This window comes from Rosa rugosa, chromosome 4 (assembly GCF_958449725.1).
Source record: "Rosa rugosa chromosome 4, drRosRugo1.1, whole genome shotgun sequence".
NCBI lineage: Eukaryota > Viridiplantae > Streptophyta > Magnoliopsida > Rosales > Rosaceae > Rosa > Rosa rugosa.
Genome location: NC_084823.1, coordinates 41,127,827 through 41,145,262, shown reverse-complemented (window position 1 = coordinate 41,145,262; position 17,436 = coordinate 41,127,827).

The following is a 17,436-nucleotide window of genomic DNA, read 5'->3' as shown; positions in this document are numbered from 1 at the left end:
GTCAATCCCAATGGTTATAACGCCATGGATGCCACTTCCCATGATCATGACACCATGATGGGTGATGTAGTCACAAACTTGCTTCAATATGCGTTTCAAACGCTCAGGCCCAACCAAAACTCTCCTTGGTTGCTTCTAAGGCCTCTCGCTCATTTTACAAAGCCATTTCCTTAGGAAAATTAGGGCTGAGACCGTCCTATGCAAAGGATATGAAAATACTCATTATGTTCTTACATAGAATCCGTAGGGATTCTCTGGACTCATTCACCCAACTTGCGGACGTTTAAATATCTCATGCTGTTGGTTGACATGCAAACACGCTGGTCACGTGTTGTGCCATTGTCCACTTGTAATGCTGCTTATGAAACACTCCTAGCACACATCATATGACAACGGGCTCACTCCCCGAATCATCCTATTCAGTCAATTGGATTTGACTATGCTAGTGAGTTTACATCGACGACTTTCGATGGATATTGCAATGAGACTGATGTTGGACATCATATTCTCCTGTACACACCCAAATGGTCTCGCGGAAACGACTACGATGGTAGTCAAGACATTGGTAATGCGCACCAATCTCCTTATATCCGCTTGGGGTGATGCAGCTATGCTAATTCGTCTACGACCCATTGCCACTCAATGTCTCTCTGCGTTACAGCTAGTGACTGGGTACAAGTATTTTGTACTTACGCACATTTGAGTGAGCCATTTATGTGACAATTGCGCTGCCACAGCTCACTATGATAGGTCCTCATAGACGAATGGGCAACTACGTTGGTTTTGCGACTCCAACTATCGTCCGCCACTTAATGTCCTTGCTAGGCGATCTCCTTACCGCTAGATTTGCGGATGTCACTTTGATGAGACAGTCTTCCCGTCGTTAGGGGGAGATAAGAACACAGATGTTCAGCAGGAACGACAGGAATTGTCGTGGCCTGTCCCCACTATGTCTCATCTCGATCCCTACTAAAGTGACGAGATCACACAAATATGCTGCAAACATGCCTGCAATGATGGACGTCCCTACGAGAGGACGTAGCGCCACCCTACACGGAGGTAGGCATGGCGCCAACGCCAATGAGAGTGGCACTCTGGCGTTATAGGCCATGGCCCCAGCTAGATGCGTGGGAGGCCCGTGGGTTCGAAGGATATTTTGGCACATTCCAATCCTTTGATCATCGACACTCAAAGTCCGTCTCATGAGTATCTTCCGGGTTATGGTTATCGTTGGGGGACGCCTCAACGTCAGAACCCTATTCCTGAGAATATAGAGCTCTATGAAAACTTACACTAGTGTACATGAGACGTGGGATAAAAACTCCATCATAATTGATGATGTAGTCACGCATTTCGTTGCGCATGAGTCCGATGATATCGAACCACGCTCCGTTGATGAATGAATGCCAACGTAGAGAGATTTGGCCCAAATGGAAAGATGCGATCCAGGTTAAGTTGGATTCTCTAACGAAGAGGAAGGTTTTTGAGCTAGCGATGTCAACACCTCCTAACATAAAACCTGTTGACTAATGGGTCTTCGTTAGAAAGCGTGATGAGAAAAAGAGATGGCAATCTCGCCTTATGGCGCAAGGCTTCTCACAAAACGCCCTGGAATCGACTACGATGAGACATATTCTCTCGTAATGGATGTCATTGCACTCCACTACCTTGTCAGTTTGGTAGTTTCCGAATAACTAAACATGCAGCTTACAAATGTGGTCACTACGTATCTCTATGGGGATCTAGATACGGAATGTACATGAAGGTTCATGGTGAACTTCATTTACCCAAGTCAAGTGGCTCTAGACCACGGAGCGCGTTTACAAAGAGGTTGAAACGCTCACTAAAGTGACTACTTGATTAGGAAGGGATATGCCCACGCGTTTCCATAACAAGTTTCGGATTCTATCGCGGTTCATGTTGGACATAATCTTCATTAGAAGCCCTTAAAGAGTTAAGGGAAACCGCTGAACACTTGAAATCCGATTTTGAGATGAAGGATTTTGGGAGAACACGATTATGTCTCGGTTTGGAACTTGAGCATCGTGTTGATAGATGCTTAGGCATTTTGACAAGGTCAAACCTTCAAGCACCCCCATGATCGTCCGTAGTCTTGATCCTGAAAAGGATCTTCTTCGTCCAAAGGATGATGACGAAGATGTGCTAAAGGCGGAAGTGCCTTACATAAGTACAATAGGCGCATTGTTGTACTTAGCTAAATGCACAAGACCGGAAATCTCGTTTACAATGAACTTGTTAGCTAGATATAGCTCTGCGCCAACGCGACGCCATTGGATTGGTGTAAAAGATATCTTTTGATACTTGAGATGTATGATTGATATGGGCTTGTTCTATCCCTACAAAGAGATGATGAATTCGGACCCATCACACACCAGGAACGCCGCCAACACTGGCCTGCGTCCTCTATCCCCATCCCAAAACAACATGTGTTTTGGAAGGTTTTGCTGATGTTGGGTATCTCTCTAACCCACACAAAGGTCATTCCCAATCTGGTTAAGTGTTCACCATGGGTAAAGACTGCGATATCTTGGAGGTCTACAGAATAGACCCTAGTCGCTATATCTTCGGACCATGCAGAGACTATTGCTCTTCACGAAGAGATTCGTGAATGTATATGGATTGGATCCATAATTACGCATGTTCGAACAATTGTGGTTTGAAGTCTACCATAGATGAGCCTACGAGCATTTAGGATAATGCAGCTTGTTTTGAACAAATGAAGCAAGGCTACATCAAAGCGACAACACCAAGCTTAATCAGCAACAACAGACTCTCCTCAAGATCAAAATGAACTAGGTTCGATTTGAGGACAGTGTGGCAGACTTGCTCACTAAGTCATTGCCTAAATTCCACTTTCGAGAAACATGTTGGTAGCATCGTTTACGGAAGTTATCCGAACTCCCATGACCGTAGTCATCAGGGGGAGATGCAGACATCAGGGGGAGATGTCTACATGTATGGTCTCGAAACGTGAAGGGTGTGTTGTGCTCTTTTTCCCCTTCGACCGAGGTTATTTTTGTCCCACTGGGTTTTTGTTACTCGGCAAGGTTTTTAACGAGGCAACGAGAGAAGCACCGCGTTTGGGCAACACAAGGGGGAGTGTTCAAGGAAAACCTAATTTGTGTTTAGCCCAAACTCTAGGTTACTTGACCTAGTGGTAATAGGATTTAATTAGAAGGATCTAGAATCCTAATCAATGTAGAATTACTTTCCTTGTATGATTGAGATTCTATGCATTGTAATCCTCTATATAAAGAGGCCCCTATTATCAATGAGAATACACAGCGATTTCCTCTCAATTTCAGTTTCTCTACAACAAAGCTAGAGATTTTAAATTTTACTTTTGATCTACTAAAGTATTTTTGTCTGTTATCTAATTGGCGGATCTATGATTTGAATTTGGAGTGGGCTACATATTCAAGTGTTTTCTTTTGAGCGAAACCAAAAAATTTTTTTGGTACAACCATGCACAAATGTAAAAAATATCATTCTGTATTGTCGTCCACGGACGTCGGGAGGCGAGAGTATTTAGAAGAGAACAAGCAGGGGCTTACTGGCTATGATAACGAGAGTGAGAAACCTGAGTGAAGAAGAAAACGAGGACTCAATCGCTGATTAGTGATAAAAATGATGGAGAGGAGACTAAAAACATATTCCTAATTATTTTTGGGTGGGCTTTAACATCAAGACGATAACATTTTGTTGACACTATATATAGAAATTTTTTTCTCCAAAATTTTCGGGCGGGCTTGAGCCCACCCCATGATGTATGTAGATCCACCAGTGATCTAATAATCTAATATGTTAAGTTGAGGCACCGTAAATTAAAAATATTTTAACAAATTTGTAATATTTTAAATATCGTTATTCTTAATATATATATACTGCGACTTTCTCTCTCGCTCTCGTCTAGGGTTAGGGTTTTGAGAACTAGTTGTGCGGCGCCGTCTTTCATGCATGTCTTCCTTGCATCAATGACTGTCCGACTCGCAACGAAACTATCGCTCAAAGACTATGAAGAGCCAATAGACCTCGACAATCTTCGCTACCCTGGAAAAAGGTTTCTTGCACCTCAGTTCTTCCTGGTTGGACGACTGAACAGTGCCCGACTGGTGATCTTGGATTCTTTCCGGAGTGCAGTCCGCTCCATGTGGCGCCTCTCGTTGCCAATGGATGTGCAGGCTCGAGGAGATCACTTCATCTTTACGTTTGCCAACAAACGTGATATTGGACGTGTGAAGAAAGGATGCCTGTGAGGTTTTCAGAGGGCAATCGATGATCATTCTCAATGACTATGACAGTTTCTCGGATATAGCTGCTGTTCCATTAGACTTTGTTTGGATTTGGATGGAGATCTAGGGCTTGCCTCAAAGCTTGATGACCTCTACGATTGCTAGTTTGATCGACGAGACGATTATTCCAGTCCTACAAGTTGATGACCCCGGGATCCGATATGGTGTAGTAACTATATGTCAAAGTCACTCTTCCTCTGAATGACCCAATTTGTCTGGATGGCCGTGTCGTGTCTCTCCGGCGGATGTGTTCACTCTGCAGTTTCACTATGAGCAGCTGTTGGGGTGTTGTCGGGAATGCTCCATGATCAACCGCTGCGGTGCTCGCTGTCCTAGTGAGCAAGGGGCGGGAGAAATGCCTGAAACAGGTGGATCGGTGTAGGTGGGTCCGCCAGCTCCTACCCTAGTTTTCTTTTGTTGCTAGAATGCTCCCAAGAGGCTTAGGGTTAATGTAAGAGCGCGCATTAGTTAGATTTCTTTTGTTACATTTCTTTTATGGACTTTGTCTTTGTAGTTTCTTTTTTAGGATGTAGTAATGACTAAATTAGGCAATGGATGTAATCGGAGGATCTTGAGATCCTTCTAGCTTGACCTAGTACAGTCGTATGAGTTTTATCAATGAAATTAGTTATTCTTTATCAATTAGATTTGAATTTAATGTCACGTAATATATGCAAAAATTATGACCCATCGATCAAAATTCAAAACCCCATATATCAAAATTAACAACTTATATATAGAGGATTGAAATTTACATTCCTTATTTTACAATATACACTCCATTTTTTCTTTTTTAGTAACTTCAATTTTGTTTTGAGTAACTTAATTAATTTTTGTATCTTTATAAAAACTACAATCAAAGATGAAAAAATTAACTATTGATTGTAAAATGGGAAGTGGATTTCACTTCCCTATATATAATTGCAGCCTGAAAGAGTTTTTCCTTTCTTGTATATATAAGTAACCAGCAGTACGTTCTCCACAGTTAATTCATGCAAAAGATAAGAATATAGACTCAATCAACTTGTTGTTTTTAAACGTATCTACTAACCTTCCCATCCAGTATGAAACAACAATTTTTTTTTGTACGTTGAAAAAAAAAAAACCGTATAAAAAAAAATTGTTGTTTTTAAAAGGACAAACAAAAAGGTTAGTATGTAGCAAATCAGACGTCTATTCTGGACGGGAATGTTAGTTCCACCAATTATTGGCTCGCAAACTGGTAATCTCATCAGATCATGTCCCTTAACAAATTTTACTGGCAAAGTCCATGATGTTGCGTAAAATATAATTAACTTCAAAGCTGGGAAGCATCATATGCATTATCCATAAGTTCAGTTAATAACGCTAATATATAATTATTAAAGTAATGTTGGTTGAGTTGGGACAAAGCAACCTTTATTTAAGCACATAATAGTACTTATTGATAGCAGATCGACCAAATCAATCTGTTTGTTTAAGAGACTTATAGTTAGCTACGGAGCTGCTAATGACTTACACGTGTCATAGCTAACAACTAAAACAGCTTAATCAACAAGTGATTACCACATACAATAACAAAGAAATTACTGAATGAACTAGTAACTCTAACACCCCTCTTCAGCTTGAAGATTGGATACAAGCTGCAAGCTGCTGCAAAGAAAAGCAAATGGTGCCTACAAAGAAAAGCTAATGGTGCCTTAACACCCCTCCTCAGCTTGATGGGAGATCTGGAGCATCAAGTTGTTGCACTGCTGATTGTTGCTTTGGTGAAGAGATCAGGCTAGATACTTGCTTCAACCAGGAGGAATGAGTGGCAGTGAGTGGCATAGCTTCAGAGGATAAGAGACCTGCCTACAGTTCAACATAGTAGTATCTGGAGGAGTTGCCATAAATGTAGTCACTGGGGCAGAATTTACTAGGACTTCTCCTCCTCCTGCAAGCTATAATACAAGCCAAGCAACTACTAAGAGTAATGCTAGGTGAACCACTTTTGGGAAACCACCTAGAGCCCACCTTAAGTGGCAGCTTATGTGGCATAGCCACGTCATCGAAGCATAATTTTTTTTTTTCTCAATTACCAAAACTCCTTTTTCTTTTTTCACTTTCTTAAATTTATCTTTTAAATCCTTTTTTTTTTTTTTGTTCTTTCTGATCTAATCATCTGCAAAAAATTCATCAGACGTTGTTCTCTTCCTTCCTCCTCTCACCTCCTCTTCAATTGATCAGCGTCACCTCCTCTTCAATTGATCAGCGCCCTCTCAATCCGATTTCAATTTCCTCGCAACCAAATGTTCCATTTCCAAGGCTTAAAGAAAGCCCATGTATTTCTGCCCCTGGTGTCTTGAACGGGCATAACCATTGCTACAAGATGGAATCGTCACCCAATTTCTTAGTAACTTTGGGCGGAGGTCTTCCTCAATAACTGTAACCTTGACACTTTCATCAACTTTTTCAACCTAATCCCCAATTCATCCAAAAATATCAACGAATTGAAAATCATATGTAATAAAACCGTAATAACTGATAGTGGATAATAGCTGCTTACTACTGAATTCGAAGCTTTCTTCCTCTAGCCTAGGCACAAAGAAACTCATTTTAATTTTTTTTATTTGTTCCAACTATGTTCTTAATTGGGTGTAGTTAGCAGAATATACTGCATTAATGCATTTAATCTTTCTTGAAGCCCGTCCAATACACCAGGGGCAAAATACATGGGTTTTCTTAAAGCCTTGGAAATGGAACATTTGATTATGAGAAAATCGAAATCGGATTGAGAAGGCGTTGATCAATTAAAGAGGAGGTGAGAGGGTTGAGAGGAGAGGTGAGAGGAGGAAGGAAGAGAACAACATCTTATGAATTTGTCGCATATGATTAGATAAGAAAGAACAAAAAAAAAAAAAAAAGGGGTTTAAAAGATAAATTTAAGAAAGTGAAAAAAGAAAAAGGAATTTTGGTAATTGAGAAAAAAAAAAATTATGCTTCGATGACTTGGCTATGTCACATAAGCTGTCACTTAATGTGGGCTCTAGGTGGTTTCCTAAAAGGTGGTTCACCTAGCATTACTCTGGACTTCTGCGTGTTGAGAATATATACATCCTACATGGGAAAAATGGGACTTTGCTAGTGAGTTTATAAGGGTTTGGGTCACTCCATCCATTGCCAATTGGTTTTGGATGTGAACTCCAGATTACTTTATTACTAAGAACCTTTGCAGTTAACCTGATTGGTCGATTTCTTCTTCAGACTCCTCCAACTTGCTTTTGTTTTCTGGGAATAAGCTTAGTATGTATACTGATACGATAGTTTCTTGGTTTCATCTGTACCCAGGGAATCAAGGTAAGAGCAAGTGCAACGGTTGCTCTATGACCGGGCACCAGCTCAGATTTGATGAGGTGTTGCCCAGCTGAAGAAAATTTCACCTTCCACCGGCCCAAGCTTCACCAGCCAAGAGTTGGCTTTGCATGACCAAGGCCAAAAAAAAGGGCAAGGCCATGACTTTTTTCTCGCCCAAAGTCATGGAGCTGCCAACGCTGCCCACTGGAGAACATGGGTGACATCAGGAAGAAACACAAAGAGACCGACGCGGCTTAATCCAAGGGTGGAAGACACGGACCAATCCAGAAGCGCCATGTGGCCGACCTGCAACAGGATTTTGTCGCGTAGCGACATTGAGTGGGCGGCAGGACACTTGGCATCGAACCGTTGGCTTCTTAAGTGATTTTGATTCCAACGGTCCTTTAATTTGGGTCATTGGTTTCAATTGAAACAGTGATCCAACGGTAATGAAGGAATAGTGAAAAAAAATGGTGATTCAACGGTAATTAATGAACAGTAAAAATGAGCAATTAAAACACTAAATGAACAGTGGAAATGAATAGTTAAAATTGATGAACAGTCTTGACCGGTCAAGAAAAACAACGGGTGTAAACCCATGTCCAGTGGCAGTGAACAGTATCTTGACTGGTCGAATTATTGACTTCTCGACCTTGACATTTCTTGACTACGGGTGAACTTGCTCTAACGTGGTATCCAGAAGTACTTACAGGTAAAAGTAAAGTGAAATTCATTGTGTGACTTGTGTCTATAATTACCCCCACCCCACTTCCAAACTAATAGGTCTGCATGTACCCGAGTTTCGATTCTGTGTAATGGCAGTAACTGCTTTTTCTTTCCAGTCAACTTATGTTCTCAAGTACACTAATGATTTGAGTTTAATGTCCATACGAGTAAACTCCTAACAATAAAGCATGTTGTTGAGTGCTGTTGATGTTAGTTGTTATGTGGAGTTTAGTTCAATTATTACCAGCACGAGAGGCAATACCAACCCGAGAGTTTAGAAGTGTGTTCAACTTGCTTAATCAAAATGAACAAATTAAGATCATCGCACCTTATTTACTAACTTTCACGTACTCATACAACAAATCTTTAATCACGTGCTTTAACCCCAACTGAGTGGGTGTCTCTAAATATTAATACACACCGCCTAAGAGAACCAATAACAATTCAAATCAAACATATGGAGTGGCAATATTTTCTAGAACAATTGATTAGGTATTTACATGCATAACATAGAGTCTTAGATCATTGATGCGATATATATAAATTTGCCATTGTAGGGAGTGATTGATTCTTATTCCTATCTAGCAAAATGGTCTTATTTAGTTGTTAATTGTTCAGGTCTTAGACAGCATCTTTGCTTTGTTTAACAAATATAATTCTTATTTAACCCAAAAGACGCATAGAATTCATAATTACTACCTTGCCATGCATGCATGAAATCTCACAGAATACAATTAATAACCTGCTCAGTATGGCAAGATTAGGGTATTGTTCTGCAATCATCACAATTAAGAACCCAAAAAAATCTAGTCACCTTATCCTTAAGGTGATTATAGCTTTGTTGATGATATCTAAATGGTAGTTGCAACTTCCAACTTATTCTCAAATCTCAAGTGCTAGGCCTACTACGCTCAAGGATGGGAATTGAAGCAAAATGTGTGCTCGATCTCGGGTTCAATATTGTCTTCAAGTAATTAAACCTTTTTGCTTTTAAGGCAGCTGAAATTGTGCATCTAGCCTTCTGCACTATCTCTTATCAAAAATAAAATAAACTAATAAGCTTTCTGCACTACGATTCAAAAACCCTTGCTTTGTTTAGTTTCTTTTTCGTTCCTTTTGATAGAGAATTTACAAACCCGTTTTCTACGCAGATTTTCTGTTTGTTTACATGTTTCCCATGATGTCTTTTAACTCTTTTTGCATGGTTTAGAAACCGAAGGCTTGCTTAATCAGAATTTTGCTATAATATTATATGCGTCTTCGTACTTCGTAGCCTGCTGGGAAATAAATTGTATATGTTTGAGAAATCTTAATCTATTGTATAGTTAATTACAAACCCCAAGTAAGATCTTGATCTTCTCTGACAAAGCATATTCGGGCAACCTAAAGTCAGGGTTAAGAGTCAATTTATTAGAATTTGGGTACAGTAGCCTAGTGGTCATCAATTTTAAGGTATGGTTAAAGTTTCAAAATCGTACTGTTCTTCTCTTTTTATTGAGTAACTGACAAAATCTAGGGTTAGTCTGCATTGATTTGTCATAATCAACCTCTTTTATATATAAATTTACAGTTAGGGAGGTGCTGTGTAACTCTGGTTAATGGCATGAATCTGACATTGCAGCTGCATGCATCAAGAAAGTGATATATGGGTCAGTGAGAAAGGGATGAGAGTTGCCCAATGCCCACAGAATATTATTATGCAGATTTGAAAGCAACCTGAGCTGATACACAGAGATAGAGATAAGGCAAATTGTCAGCGAGTTGTGATAGACGAAATGGGTTTGGTTCCGTCTTTAACATTGGTGACAATTAGATACCGTGGATGCCAGCTTCCAAAGGGTGGGTTCAGATTTTGAGGGTAGAGATTCAAAAACACGACATACAGTTGCACCAATAAGAATAGAGGATTATACAACATAGATTAAGTGTACTGTTAGTTGTTAAAAAAGATTGATAACAAAAATTAAGGGCTAAAATCACCTAATAGGTACGGTGTCACTTGCACAGCCAGTGCATATAATAATTTTCGCAAATTTCAAACTCGAAATTCTTTTATGCATCGACAGTACAAGTGATCGATCGATCGATCCGGCACCTATTAGAGCAAGTGCACCCCACTGATCTTGGACGTCCAAGACCAGCCAAAATGGCAAAAAATAAAAAAAACTGCATGCACCCCAAACTAGTTGGACGATCAGAGGCCTTCCCGATCAAGCCCAAAGGCAAGTCTTGGACTTTGACTTGGTCGACCAAAATGGTCCATGGGCTTCACATGGAAGCTGACGTAAGGTAAGGGCTGTTAATCACTTTTGTCTTGTAGTTAAATATGGTGGGATCAAATATATTTGAATAAGCTACAAACCCATTGGATTACATCTAAAAAAAACAACCATTGGATTAAATAGTGAACGATTGAGAGGCATTGACCTTGCCTATTTGGAGTGCATGAAAAAATTGGGAGGCAAAGGCAATATTAGTAAATAGTGCACAAATGGGATGCAAGACCTTGCCTTTTGCCTTTGCCTATTGACTCTTGGGGTGCATTTGCTCTTTTTCCCCTTGATATTTGTAGTCAACCTTGTTTTTAATAACTAAAAAGTGCAATTGATGTTATCCAACCATTTATTCATATTGGTGTAATAGTGCACGTCAGTGTTTTGAATATTTTCCCAATAAATCCGTATAATTTGGTCCATGAACCCTGTCCTTTTCCGTTATCTTTGGTAGTTGGTACAATGCATGAACATGTAGAGTTTATCTTTGGGTGTAAGGGGATGTAGGTTTGAGAGGGCTCATGAAATCATGTTATAAGGAAATATGGGGAAGAACGGGATTTGTTAAGTAGAGTTATTTTTGAGGTATTTTGTCAATCACCATTTATCAATTAGCATTCTATTTGAACAAAAACTAACAAAGATAGGTTCTATGAACATTAATTAATTTCACCACTTAGAATGGCATGATAGTTTCCTAAAACTTAGAGAAGATCGAAGAGAATGAAGATCGACGAACATATGTTTCTATGTAAGAAACGGGGTGGTCGTGAGAGCTTCCATCTTTCGATTCCGTACTTGCCAACCATGAACAAATGTCAGAGGGAAGACTGAGCTAGTCGGCCTTCGACTATCCGATGCCTAAGTCAGATACATGTAAGAATGTAGACTAGGTAGGAGTAAGTAGAGAATAGTGGCTTAGCTTGAATGAGAGGAGAGACATGTATTTATAATGTAGGTATGAGCTTGTCACCCTCTTGTCTCCAATGAAGGCCTAGGTGTGGCCTATCCGATACTTCCAGTGTATGGTATCGGCATCATGTCTGGGCATTATTGACGTTGTTTCAAGTGACTAGTGAGACTTGTGCTTCCAATATTTGTGCATGGGAGGTATCTATACCAACAACATAAGCATTCATCACATGCATGGGAGTACAACTAAGTTAAGCCTCATTGTTAACGAACAATAAGAGAATAGCCAGCTGAACTATCAAATGACATGGTAAGTAATGGAAGCACCCAGCTGCCAAATCCTATGTGAATTGTCATACCAAATTTTTCTGCCAAATTTGACGTATCTTCCAAATATGCCAAAAGAAATTTCTCTTGATTTACTGAAAGATCGATATAGTTCTCTTCTCCTTTATCAACACCCATTTCTCGAATCTCAATGTCATTGAAGAGTACACAATATATGGGGCCCTTCTAAAATGAGGATTAGTTGAAGATCATTTATGCAAGTTTTTATAGCATGTTCGCTTTTTAAGTTTGATGCCCTTGTTTGTATCTTCAAGGCTTATTAGTTAGGACAATGACATTCACCTACTAATTAAGATGCATGGGACTGTTGATGATGATGGAAATTATAGGTTGTGCTTTTGCAGAGTTTTTTTCGCTGCTTTGTCTTTGATTTCAAAGTAGGGTTGTACCAATAACCAATTATAGCTGTGCCAGATAAGATTTGCCATTGTAGTTAAGGACGTAACAAAAGCAAATTGTAGTTGGATGTTGAAAACTTGAAAGAACATTCATCAAATGGATTGATTTGGACAAATCCGATCTGCTAAAAGATCTTATTATGGCTATGGTAGATCAAATGGAAAGTCGTGATTGATTTGTGAATGATCGTTTTCTTTGGCTCACTTACAAAAGCCTCGAAAGCTATTCTTCTATGTCTCTTGAGTCTTGATAGGAGAGTATCCAATAGAAATGGGATTTGTTTTGTAAAGAATTTAGTCCATATTAATAAGTAGTCACATGTATTTGTCTTAGGACATTCTACCTTCGCTTAGATAATTGACTGCTATTTTTTTTTCTTTGTTTTTGATTTTTAATTTTTAATTTACCGCTCATCCATTTATTAGGTTACATATTATAAAAAGCAAGAACATTTTAACCGATTTGAAAATTTAACCATAAATTTTGTTTGTTTAATTTATACGAGCAGTTAATATATGCGTTGTGGGTGCAAAGGTAACTTGGAGAGTGGAGAACTAGCAATTTTTTTTCCAATTTATTTATCTTTTAAAAAAAATTATATTGTTGTTAATTTATTCTAACATTCCTCATATATTAAAAATTATATTAAATTACTTTGTAGTTTAAGCACGAGTATGTCTTATCATATCCATTTTGGCTAACAAAATAAATCATATTACATGTCTTGACCAAATGGTCAAATTTGGCCTAACAAATGCTCACTTACTCCACTAAAAGGACACATCACTTACCCCATTTAAATGTAAAAAGACAAGTTTGCCCTCCGAATAATTAAAAAATCATTCGAAACTCCGCAGGAATGTGGTCATTGGCCGGAGGTCCCCAAAGAGGTCATTGGAGATCTTATAGGTCACCGGAAATGTCGCCGAAGACTTTTATTACCCCCTAATAATAAAACCCAATAATTTTTATTGGGGGCAATAAAAGTTTATTAGATATTGTGGGGGGGCAATAAAACCGGACGCCAGACTTCGATTAGTGGTCACCGAAGGTTCTCAAAGAGATCGTCAGAGATCTTATAGGTCACTGGAGACTTTTAGTACCCCCAATAAAACCCAATAAACTTTTATTTCCCCAAATAAAAATTTATTGGGCTTTATTGGGGGCAATTAAAATTTATTGGGGGGACAACTTCGGTCACCGGTCCAGAGGTTGCAATTCAGTAAGTGATAACAGAAAAAGAATGCAAATGAAAAATGCAGATATATATATATATATATATATATATATATATATATATAAAAATAAAAGCAAATATAAACATTCATTTGGGTGATAGATATCAAGTACTGACCGTCTGACCTAATTGTTTCATCTTAATTAATATGTAGATAAGAAAAAAGTTAATGCTATTGTTTCTAGAAATCACAAATATATAACATTTAGAAATAAAAAACTGAAACTACATTTGTGTAATATTTACCTTTTGGCTTTTTTCTTTGATTCAGAGATGAACAATGCCCTTATGCTTGTTTCGATGGTTCTTTTTCTCTCGGAAGGAAGATGCTCTGGTGTTGCAGTGCTTGGATCTTCTTGTGTTGGTGGTACAAAATGTTGTACATCTGGAAGATAGCCTTGACTATGAGTTCACCGTTGGGATTAACCTTGATTTGAAAGAGTTGGCTCTGGCCAATTGTCTTTTGCATTTCCTGTGGCTACGTGTTTCTTCTGTTGGATATAGTCTCTTGTTCGCTAAGTCCTGACAGCTGCTACCAAATAGTTGTTCTGCTTGTTTTCCCATTTGTATAATTGTTGCTTGATCATCGGCATCTTCAATTATCATAAAAACTCTGTAACTACGTACATGTAAAAATTTGAAAAAACGATTGAAGAATGTGTGTGTGTGTCTATATATATATATATATATACACGGAGCGGTTCTAAAGAGGACGTCCGCACTGTTGTTAAAGTGCGGACGTCGATGCTGCAGCTCGGCTCGGGGAGCGACGGAGCGGCGGGGCTTGGTTGCAGCGCTGCCCAGAAACCTGCAGTTGAACGCCAGGGGTCGGACGGACCGGTCTGCAGTCGGTGGAGTCGCCGGCGACGTGGTTGCAGCGCTGCCCAGAAACCTGCAGTTGTAGGTGAGGTCGCTGCCCAGAAACCTGCAACTCCGACCTCCTCCGACCTCAAATGCTGCCCAGAACCGTCTGCCAAGCCTCCGGCCTCCGTCCGCCAAGCCCCGAGCCGCCGTCGCCGCCTGGAACGCCCTTGCTGCATCGCCGTCCGCACTTTAACAAAGTGCGGACGTCATCTTTGAAACGGGCCTGTATATATATATATATATGTACATACCAGCAAATACTCGACTGCCATAAGGTTTTAGACTATCGCCAAACCCCGCTGGGCCACCTAAGTGTCATGTCATAGGCCGGGTCCGGCGTCCAGCATGATGGTGCACACAATGGACGACACCTTGGGTGACAAAGGTCTCAGACCTGCCCGGTACATCTCACCAAGGTATACACCAGAACCTGCTATAACTACAAAGAGAAAAACTGCATCCCACATCGAAGAAATGGGAAACACATTTCCCATGCTTAAGTGTATAAGTCAAACTCAACCACATTCAAGAGGGTAATAACTTCTTATCTTTTACTGTTACTCTGTCAAATTACATATATAGCCTAACTTCAGCATCAGAGAGGCATAAACCGTCCGGTACGGTTTATACCTCTTAACGTTGCGTATTTCCTTTGACAAGGCCCTGGAGTTATCTTGGCACCCGCTAGAGGGTATACCATTCTGCCTGACGTACCCAGAGAAGTCACCAGAAATAGTATGTATGTTATTTAATATTTTTATGGATTAATTTCAGTTTACCTACTCCAACTTTAGGGCAATCTTCATGTTAGTCCCTATTGTTCTAATTTCATCAAGATTACCCCTGTACTCTCAATTTCAATCAGTCGTGTCCAATTCTTGAACCTCCATCCAAATTTTCTGTCAAGTGATAATGTGGCAGAATACAGAGTTGCTAAATTTCTATAGTGCCCCTCGTCGAACCTAAATGAGAGGGAAAAAAAAACTAATATTTTTCTCTTATTTTCTCAGTTCTTCAATCTGCATCTATTACCATTTTTGAGAATCTGTAGAAGTAGAAACAGCCACGACAATCTGTACAAGATCAGGGTTAATCCCTCTATTTCACTTTAACAAAACTTAGTTCCAAATACCCAATTACCAATCAACCCAAAATCCTAACTTTTTGCATAATCTAACAGGAACCCGAACCCCAATTGATTTAGATGAAGCAAGAATATCCAACTCTCAATTATCAAATACCCAAAACTTCATTAAACCCAGATAGATTAAAGATTTTGGATGATTGTAAAGATTTTATGCTTGCTTTTGATTATGTTAGAATTCATCATGTTTTCCGTGAAGCAAATAGTGTAGCCCACAGGTTGGCTCACTTTGCTAATTTGGATCATGTTGTGGATCTTTCTTTAATTGAGGCACCTGACTTCTTGCAGGATGTCCTCTATGAGGATAATTGTAACGCAACTATGTATGCTCGGGGTACATGTATTACGTCCCCCCCGTTACAACAAAATATTATTAATAATAACATGGGCGTGGGGATGAGCCTCCCAGCTTGACTGGGTTCCAAACCCCATTTACTCAAAAAAAAAAAAAAAACATAGACAAAACTCAATTTCCATAATCTCATATTCAAACCCACAAAGGATGAAACTTGAGAATAACAAAACAAACAAAATTGAAAATGAACAAAACCCAGGTGAATATAAAATCTTTACCTAAATTGTGAACCCTATAGCCAGGAGCAATGTGATTTGAATCAGAGAAACAAATTGTAAATGAAGAAGCAAAGGAAGACGTTTCATTATACAACAAACCCTCAAAACAATGCAGTATTGTTTATATTAATGCCCGTCAAAGCAGAGGAGGAAATCATGAGTCTTCGGCGAGCATGCTTGATAGAGAAATGGATGGAGAAGAAAGCTATGTCTGCAGCGAAAGTCGTGGTTCGAAGAATTCAACGGCCGATTTCGACATAAGGTTCTTGAATTCAAGCTCCAACTCTTCGGATTTGAGTTACAGAAGTGGGTTTTCTTCATCCGAGTTTGACTCCATGTACGGATAGAGGTCGAGGTCGTCGTCTTCGTGCTACAGCATGCCGAGGCCCAAAACCATCCGGACCAGTGTCTTATCGACTCGACCCCAAACCCATTAGAAGCCGATGCAAGAAAACGGGTTCATGAAGACAAAATCCAAGGTGTTGAAGATTTACGGCGACTTGAAGAAGGTGAAGCAGCCAATCTCACTGGGTGGAAAACTCACGGTTTCTCAATTCCATTTTCAAATGCGGAATGGAAAAAAGGGAAACCCAGCCTTGTAAACAGACTGGAATTGACTCTAAGAGACCAGATCGAAAACTGAAGAATTGAAGAAACTAGAGAGTCGTAGAAGAATTGAAGAATTGAGAAATGGTGAAGAATTGAGAAAATTGAAGAAAAAGATTAGTTTTTTTTTTTCCCTCTCATTTAGGTTTGACGAGGGGTACTATAGGAATTTGACAACTCTATATACTGCCACGTCATCACTTGACGGAAAATTTGGATGGAGGTTTAAGAATTGGACACGGCTGATTGAAATTTCGAGTACATGGGTAATCATGATGAAATTAGAACAATAGGGACTAACATGAAAATTGCCTTAAAGTTGGAGTAGGTAAACTGAAATTAATCCTATTTTTATTGTTCAAGAAGTTTTCATAGTTACCTATTACACTTGCACTATTAATATCTGATTTTCCATCAGCAACCAAACTTTGGTTCACAATCACAGTGACATTTTGTGGATCATTACGAACTTGATTCTCTATTGTCATCATTGGTTGAGTAACTGTAAATAAAATTTCAACAATGTCAATTGTTTTGAATTTGTAAATACAAAGCAAAATTTGGTAAAACAATTGCCTCAAATTAAAACTGTAAACGTGATAATGTGTGCTTACCTTGTTTCCACCTTGTTGATTTAATTTGATGATCCTTGTCTCCATCTAAAAAAGTAGTGAAAATCTGATCACTACACATTCGTTGCATTTCCTCTTGATTATCATGACTTTC